Source organism: Canis lupus, chromosome 20, assembly GCF_011100685.1.
Source record: "Canis lupus familiaris isolate Mischka breed German Shepherd chromosome 20, alternate assembly UU_Cfam_GSD_1.0, whole genome shotgun sequence".
Taxonomy (NCBI): domain Eukaryota; kingdom Metazoa; phylum Chordata; class Mammalia; order Carnivora; family Canidae; genus Canis; species Canis lupus.
In genome coordinates, this window is record NC_049241.1 from 559,436 (window position 1) to 567,431 (window position 7,996).

Genomic DNA, 7,996 nt, shown 5'->3' on the forward strand with positions numbered 1-7,996 from the left:
CCCAAATCTCTCCTCCTCAGGCCGGTTTGGGGGCAATCCTCCTCGCTGGATGTCTCCAGTACCCATGTTGCACTTCACAGATGCTCACTTTATCTTCACAACACCTCAGAGGTCAGTATTTTGACAAAGAAATGCCGCTCAGGGATCCCTGGGTGGCGCAGCGGTTTGGCGCCTGCCTTTGGCCCAGGGCGCGATCCTGAAGATTCAGGATCGAATCCCACGTCGGGCTCCCGGTGCATGGAGCCTGCTTCTCCCTCTGCCTGTGTCTCTGCCTCTCTCTCTCACTGTGTGCCTATCATAAGTAAATAAAAAGAAAAAAAAAAAATAAAAAAAAAAATAAAAAAAAAAAGAAATGCCGCTCAGAGAGCAAGTGTGTCACCCAGGGAAGCGTATGCAGAGTCCAGGACAGGGTGGAGGTGGAGCTCACATACACTTGCCTCCTCCACTTGTCCAGCATTGTCCTGGCGGACTCCTGAGGCCTGGCTGAGGAGCCTTGGTCACAGGGCTGAGCCCACGGCAGGGCCCAGGACACCCAGCACCCAGATGGCTCAGACAAGACAACATAACATGACCCTGCAGGCCTGTCCTGAGCGCGCTTGCCGGCCTCACCAGCTCCACCAGTCTGCTCCACCAGCAGGGCCCCAGTTGGTGTGACATAAGCACATCCCTGAGGCACGGAACATCTGCAGCCCTAGCCTCCCCTCAAACCCCAGCTCCAGATCTTCCCCTCACACCTCCTCCTGAGGACCTCGCAGGCATCACAGAGCAAAAGCCTTGTGCTGCCATGGTCTCCACTCCACCCCCTTTGCTGCCCCGTGCTAGATACAGGGGGCCAGCCAGGGCAGGGTCCTGTCTGAGAGCCCGCACTGGCTCCCCATGGTGCAGTAAAAGGCCCATGCCCTAACTTATCCTGGCATTCAAGGCTCTGAGCGACATGACTCTTGCCAAGCATCTACTTGCTCCCGCTTGTCCCACCCAAGGACAACACATTCTCTTGGACAGCCCCACCTCGGTCAAAGTAAGGATTCTGGACTGATCAGTCTGGGTTCAAGCCCTGCTTCTGCCGCCCCTGTGCTCTGCAAGTTTGTGAGAGTTGTTTCCCCTTCCTTGCCACCACATCCATAATATGGGACAACAGCATGAAGGTGTCCCACTCGAGCCCTGTCATTAAAGGACAGCCTCAGGGAGCATTGCCGACCAGCAGCCCCTTGCAGCCCTACCCCTGGGCCTGGTGCAGCGTCACCCAGAAGCCAGGATGTTAGCTGCTGGAGCCAGTCCCTCCTACCCGACCCCCAGCCTCCCCATGGACAGTCTGAGCGCTGGGGCAGTCCACCCGGCGTGGTCTAGCTCTCTCTATGCTGCCCTGCCATCTGAGGCTCTCCCTCCCTGTCCTCCCTTCTGCCCCCTCTCCTTTCATGGTACCAGCCCCAGGCCCTGGCCTAGGGCTCTCCTCACTGGATCCTGCTCCTACCTCCTCTTCCTCATCCTCCACAGGCACCTCCCCACAAGCCGCTTGTACATCTCACCCCTTCTTGGCATCTGCTCTCTGAAGATGAGAGCTGGCATGGGTAGCTATCTCACAGCTATCTCATAGGTTGTTCAAGGATGAAATGAATTAATGTACACAGAAACTTTAGAAAAGTGCCCGGACACTTGATGGGATGAGCACTGGGTATTATGCTATACGTTGGCAAATTGAACTCCAATTAAAAAAATAAATAAATAAAAATAAAAATAAATAAATAAATAAATAAATAAATAAATAAATAAATAAATAAAAGTGCCTGGAGCAGAGTAGATATCTCTGACTCCCAGCCCATGTAGTTCCCTTATAAGGGCCATCCTCAGGGACTTCCTTCACTCTTCAAATCACCCTATAGAAAATTTCTGTGAGTTCTTTTGTAGACCAGGCCTTCTTAAGTTTCCTGAGTGTGCCATACTTCCTCTGACCACAGGGCCTTTGCACCCACTGCTGCCTTTGTTGTGAACACACTTACCCTTCTTTCCTGTAAGCTCAGATGTTGCTTCTTCAGGGAAACCTTCCTGACCTCCTTCACATATTTTCCCTACACTGTGTACCTCTCCTTCAAAGCATTTTTTGAGATTTATCCACCTACATGTGTATTCATTTATTTCACATTTGTCTCTCTGGGACAAAGATTGCCAGCCCTCAGATAGTCATCCATCCCTTCCCAGAAGTCCCAGTTTTCAGCAGAGCACAGAACTGCCCCCAAAGAAGTTTGCATTCCCCAGGCTCCCTTGCAGCCGGTCAGTGGGATGTGCGCAGAAGTGATGGCTGTGTGTTCTGAGTTCCCCTGCAAAGGGAAGGGGCGTGCCTCCCCTCCTCCCAGCTGGCTGGAATGCTGGCCGGCAGACAAAAGCGAAGCTGTCTGGAGGAGGGACACACATGGACGGACAGACAGACCCAAGCAGCTCCACAGAGCGCACTGCCCCACCAGCGTGGGCCTTTAGACCAAAAGTCGTCCAGTTTGTTTAAGCTGATGTTACTTTGGTCTCTGTGCCGGCAGATGTTCTTCTATCTACCTGCACAACGGGCAGCTGTGTAAAGGCAGGGGACGGTCCGTCTGTTATCACAACACCCTCCTGGCACCCAGAAGGCTCTCGGTGAAGGTGTGATGAGCAAGTGAAAGAGTTCTTCAGGGGACGGATCCTTTCTTAGTCTTCTCGGTGGCCCTTGCGAGCACCCAGCTTGTGGAGTGAAGGTGGATAGACTCTAGAGCAGCACTATGCACTAAAACTTTCAGTGATGGAGGAACTGCTCTGTACCACACACGGCCAGTGGCCACCACATCAGGCAGGGCACAGCCAAGCTGGAAGGAGTGCAGAGAGGATGCAGGATAATGCAGCCCCCACCCCACCCGCATCCCAAAGGAGGAGCTGGGGGTCCCCGGAAATCAGGTGGACATTTGTCCCAGCCCTAACACACGAGCCAGGCCACCAGGCAAAAGAGGACTTTGAGACCCTGCTCCTGAGGGTCACATCAGGGAATCGGGTCACGACGGCACAGGACCAATCGCAGTGGCCAGCCTCCCTGGTCATCCAATTCCTGCTGACATCCATGACACCCTCACTACATGTGGGGGTTGGATGTGGGTGTCTGACCTGCCTCAAAGCAAGGAGTCCCAAGCATTCTGACCAGTCCCTGGCTGCTAACAAGGTGGGCAGAGACAGAGCTTGAACCAAGCAGGTGCCAGGCCCTCACCGGACACTTCCCAGCTATGCACGCTGAAACAGATGCAAGAGGGTGGGTCTGCTGCATGCCACGTGCAGTCTGTGACACAGAGCACAGCATGCCCATCTCCACTCTTCCAGTTTTACAGAAAAGAAAGTTGAGGCCAGAGAGGTGTAGCGATTCACCCAAGGTCACAAGCAAACGTGGTGGCAAAGACAAAAGTAGAACTCGGACCTGCCTCTCACCCTCTTTCTGTATCCCCAGCTGCTGAGCCTGGCTCCAGGACACGGGATGCATTTCTGCTTTATCCTGCTGCTGCTCCCTGTCAACCTGTACCCCTACCGCTCAGAGACGATCTCCCTATAAAGACTCAGGATGGAGCCTGGCACAGCTGGATGCAGCAGACCTGGAGCCCCATCCCGGACCTCACAGCAGCCTGTGGCCCCTGTGGCCAGCAGCGCTAACCAGGCCACCGAAGCTCTTGCTGCTGCACGCGCACCAGAAAGGGGAAGTAGCATCACCCAGCTGGCTGCTGGCCCACGAGGCAGCAGAAAAGGAAGGCTTCTTCTTGGGGCCACTCTGCTGCTGTGTGTGGGACACAGCTTAACGGGCCCATTCGTTGGAAAGAGCAGGAACCCCTGGGGTGAAAGTCAGGTGGACAAGGAGAGGCCAGGGACGTGTGCCCAGCACTGTGCTCATCTCTTTAAACAGATGATTCTATTTAATCCCCTAACTCCCCTCCTACTGGGTCCATTTTACAGACTGAGAAAGAGAGGCATGGAGAGGTGGCTTACTAGGGATCCCAGCAGGAGGTGATCCGCAGCCTCCAATCCAGAAGATACTGAGGTAGTGGGAATGGGGGAGGTTTCTGCTGCTTCCTGAAGAGGCTTTGAGATTCTGGGAAGGGGAGGTAGGAGAAGGGTCTGGAGAGAGGGCCCCCTCACGAGATGTGAGATGGGAGCCTGTTGGGGGCCGGTGGGGGCACAGATGCAATTCCTGAGGCAGGAAATGGCTGGAGCGCTCCCCTGGCAGTGATTGCTGGCATGGACCCTTTCAGTGTCCTCTGTCTCGCAGTCCTTCCTGCCCTCCCACCTGCACCTCTGGAAGATCCCGCTGCACGCAGGCCTAGGGGAGCAAGGAACAAATGTCATGGCTCTGGAGGTCCAAGTCATGACCAGCAGCCAAGTGGGCACAGCCCTGGGGTGGAGCCAAGCATCCCAGCCCACTGCGGGTGGGGGTAAGGGGGTCAGGACAAAGATGTGACGCTGATTCAGAGACTCAAAATGTCAGGGGTGTAAGTAAGAGAGGAAACCATCTCGTGCTCACCCACCAGTCCAAGCTGCTGAGCCAGGGTGGCACAGCAGGCACCTCAACACCAGGGTCCCAGTGCTGGTCACTCCTCTCTCCCCGTGATGGCTCATGGCCACAGCCAGGCTCCAGATCGTGGGAAGAGGAATGAAGAAGGGGTGCCTACCCTTTAAGGCCACCACCAGAAGGAACGAGATTGTGCATGAGTTGTGAGATTGGGGCAGGGTTGTATCTCTCTGCCAGTGGGGGGAAAACAGACATCTGGAGTCCCGTCCCGTCCCGTCCCTAAGTGGCTGCACAGACCAGAGCAGGCCCCTGCACTCTGTGAGTCTGTTTTCTCCTCTGCACCAAAAGTTTGATCAAAATAGCCTATGCAGAGCAGCCCAGGTGGCTCAGCAGTTTAGCGCCACCTTCGGTCCAGAGCATGATCCTGGAAACCCGGGATCGAGTCCCACATCCGGCTCCCTGCATGGAGCCTGCTTCTCCCTCTGCCTGTCTCTCTCTCTCTCTCTCTCTCTCTGTGTCTCTCATGAATAAATAAATAAATTAAAATCTTTTTTAAAAAATAGCCTATGCGGGGTCCTGAGTGAAGGACTCTGAACCCATACTCTTCTGAAGCAGTTGAGGCACAGCCATGGGGAAAGGAAAGGTGAAATCAGGCTGTGGGTAGTTCCCTCAACTGTGCTGTGAAGCAGGAGGGGGGGCAAGCAAGTGCCCTGGGCCATTGACAGAGCCCTGGAGCTTCCAAGCTCTCTTGGAAATAGACCGGTGCCAATACATTAGGTAACTTTTCAAGATTTTATTTATTTATTCCTGAGAGGCACACAGAGAGAAGCAGAGACACAGGCAGAGGGAGAAGCAGGCTCCCTGTGGGGAGACCGATTTGGGACCCGATCCCAGGACCTCGGGATCACGACCTGAGCCGGAGGCAGACGCTCAACCACTGAGCCGCCCAGGCACCCCGTATTAGGTAACTTCTGTTAAGTGCCTGTGGTGTACCAAGCACGGAGCTAAAGGCTGGCATTTATGAGTGTTCTCTGTATGCCAGGCACTTATAGCTTCTTCTTCACTTAAGCCATTCCACTTCTCAGTGATGCAAGCACTGTTGTTATCACCATGAGAATAGTGAACCTGTAAAATACGAACCAACCACTGTGAAAAAGGAGCACTCAGAGAACAAGAAAGAACGTTTGAAAATGTAATACTTAATAGCGTTCACGAAAACTCAACCAAGATTGAATAGCAGAACAGACACACCTGAGAACCAAACTGAAGTGACAAATGGAAATTCTAAGAGCAAAGTCCCACAGCCAAGGCTTCAGTGGAAGGAACTGAATTCACATTCAGAAATGAAGACCAGTCAAGATCACCTTCCTAGTGAAATCCAGCCCCTCCTCCCTCCAGCAGGCAGACGTTGATGGGTAACAGGGAGTTACTGAGTCACTCCTGCCTGGGTAAAGTCCTCAAGGTTTATTGTGTTTTTCAGACCAACCTCAAGCCTGAAGTCCCCATTGCCTTTCCCCAGGGTGCCAGTCCTATGGGACCGGGGGTCACTAGCTCTCACGGTTCCGAGCAAACTGCAAGGAACCAGCAGTGGGGGCTGGGAAGTGACAGCTGCTCAGCACCCACAGGGTGGGCTTCACAGGTAGGCAGGGTGGGAGGAGGCGTCTTTGTGCAAGAGTCCTGGACTTACGTGAAGACCCCGAGAGCAATGGACTGACACTAGCCACCTGCCAGATTCAGGGAGGGACTCCCCATTGTCTCAAAACACAGTAAGGAAAACAGTGACCCAGGTGGGGACAAGACATAAACAGAGCATGCAAATGCACACATAGAGCAACTTCTAACCCCACCCCTGATAAAAAAAAAAAAAAACACATATTAAACCAAGGTATCCTTTTCATCCAACTGACAAGGATATTTTAAGTTATTAAAACTGGTGGAAAGAGGCACATTTGCAGAAAGCACCTTGGAATATACATATCACTTTTCAGTCTGTAAGTCTACGTGTACAAGCTGATCACAACGAAATGATTAGATCTGTAGGCAGATTAATTTTTTTTTAGATTTATTTATTTATGATAGAGAGAGAGAGAGAGAGGCAGAGACAAAGGAGGAGGGAAAAGCAGGCTCCATGCCAGGAGCCTGATGCAGGACTCGATCCCGGGACTCCAGGATCGCACCCTGGGCTAAAGGCAGGCGCCAAACCGCTGAGCCACCCAGGGATCCCCCCCCGTAGGCAGATTTATAATCAAGACTGCTCTTCCCAACGTTGCTTACAACTGAGAAAAATTAGAAACCACTGAATCTCCGACCACAGGAAAGTGATAATAAACTATACCCTATCTGTGCAGTGGAATATCACTTATCAATTTAAATCAGGTTTTTGGGGCAGCCCAGGTGGCTCAGCGGTTTAGCGCCGCCTTCAGCCCAGGGTGTGATCCTGGAGACCGGGGATCAAGTCCTGCATCGGGCTCCCCACATGGAGCCTGCTTCTCTCTCTGTCTCTCTCTCTTTCATGAATAAATAAATAAAAATCTTTAAAAAAAATAAATAAATCGGGTTTTCAGAAGACTATTGATAAAAGTTAAAGTGAAGAAAAGCAGGATGCAAAATTTATATAGCAATTATTCTATATATGATCATATAAAGAAAAATATGCTTATAGAAAACACTAGAAATACATAGAGAAATATTTACTTCCATGATTTTTAAAAGTATTTGCATTGAGTAATGGGATTACAAGCGATCTCTTTTTAGGGGCTCCTGGGTGGCTCAGACGGGTAAGCTTTCCGCTCAGGTCATGACCTCAGCATCATGATCCCGGTTGTGCGATCAAGCCCCACATCAGGCTCCGGGCTCCGTGATCTTTTTTCAGCATTCTATTTTTTACTTTTCCAGATTTTCTCCAATGAATTTATATTACCTTTATAACCAGAAAAAAATATGGTCTGATTCTGCAGCTTCATATGTTATTTCTGCGTAGTTTTTGTATTAGTATAATAGTAAATGTTCTCCTTACCCACAGATCAGAAAATACAGACAGGTATACAAAAGAAAGAAAGTTGTTCATAATCCCATCATTGTTAAAATTTTCTTGCTACATTACAAAAATGAAACCACATCATACATACTATTTTACAGACTTTTGAAAAATTGTGGCTACAAACATGTAACATAAAATCTTTTCTTTTAACCTCTTAAGTGTATAGTTTGATAGCCTTAAGTAAATCCACATGCTGTGTAGCTATCTCCATTGCCTATTTCTGAAATTTTCCATCTCCCCAAACTGAAACTCCATCCCCATTAAACACAAACTCCCTGCCCCCTCCCCGAGCCCCTGGCGCCCACCACCCCAGTTTCTGTCTCTGAATCTAACCACTCTAGGGACTTCATGTAAGTGGATCGTGCAGTATTTGTCCTCTTGTGACCAGCTTCTTTCAGGAACAGTAATGTCCTCAAGGTTCATCCATGTTGTAGCTCGTGACAGACTTT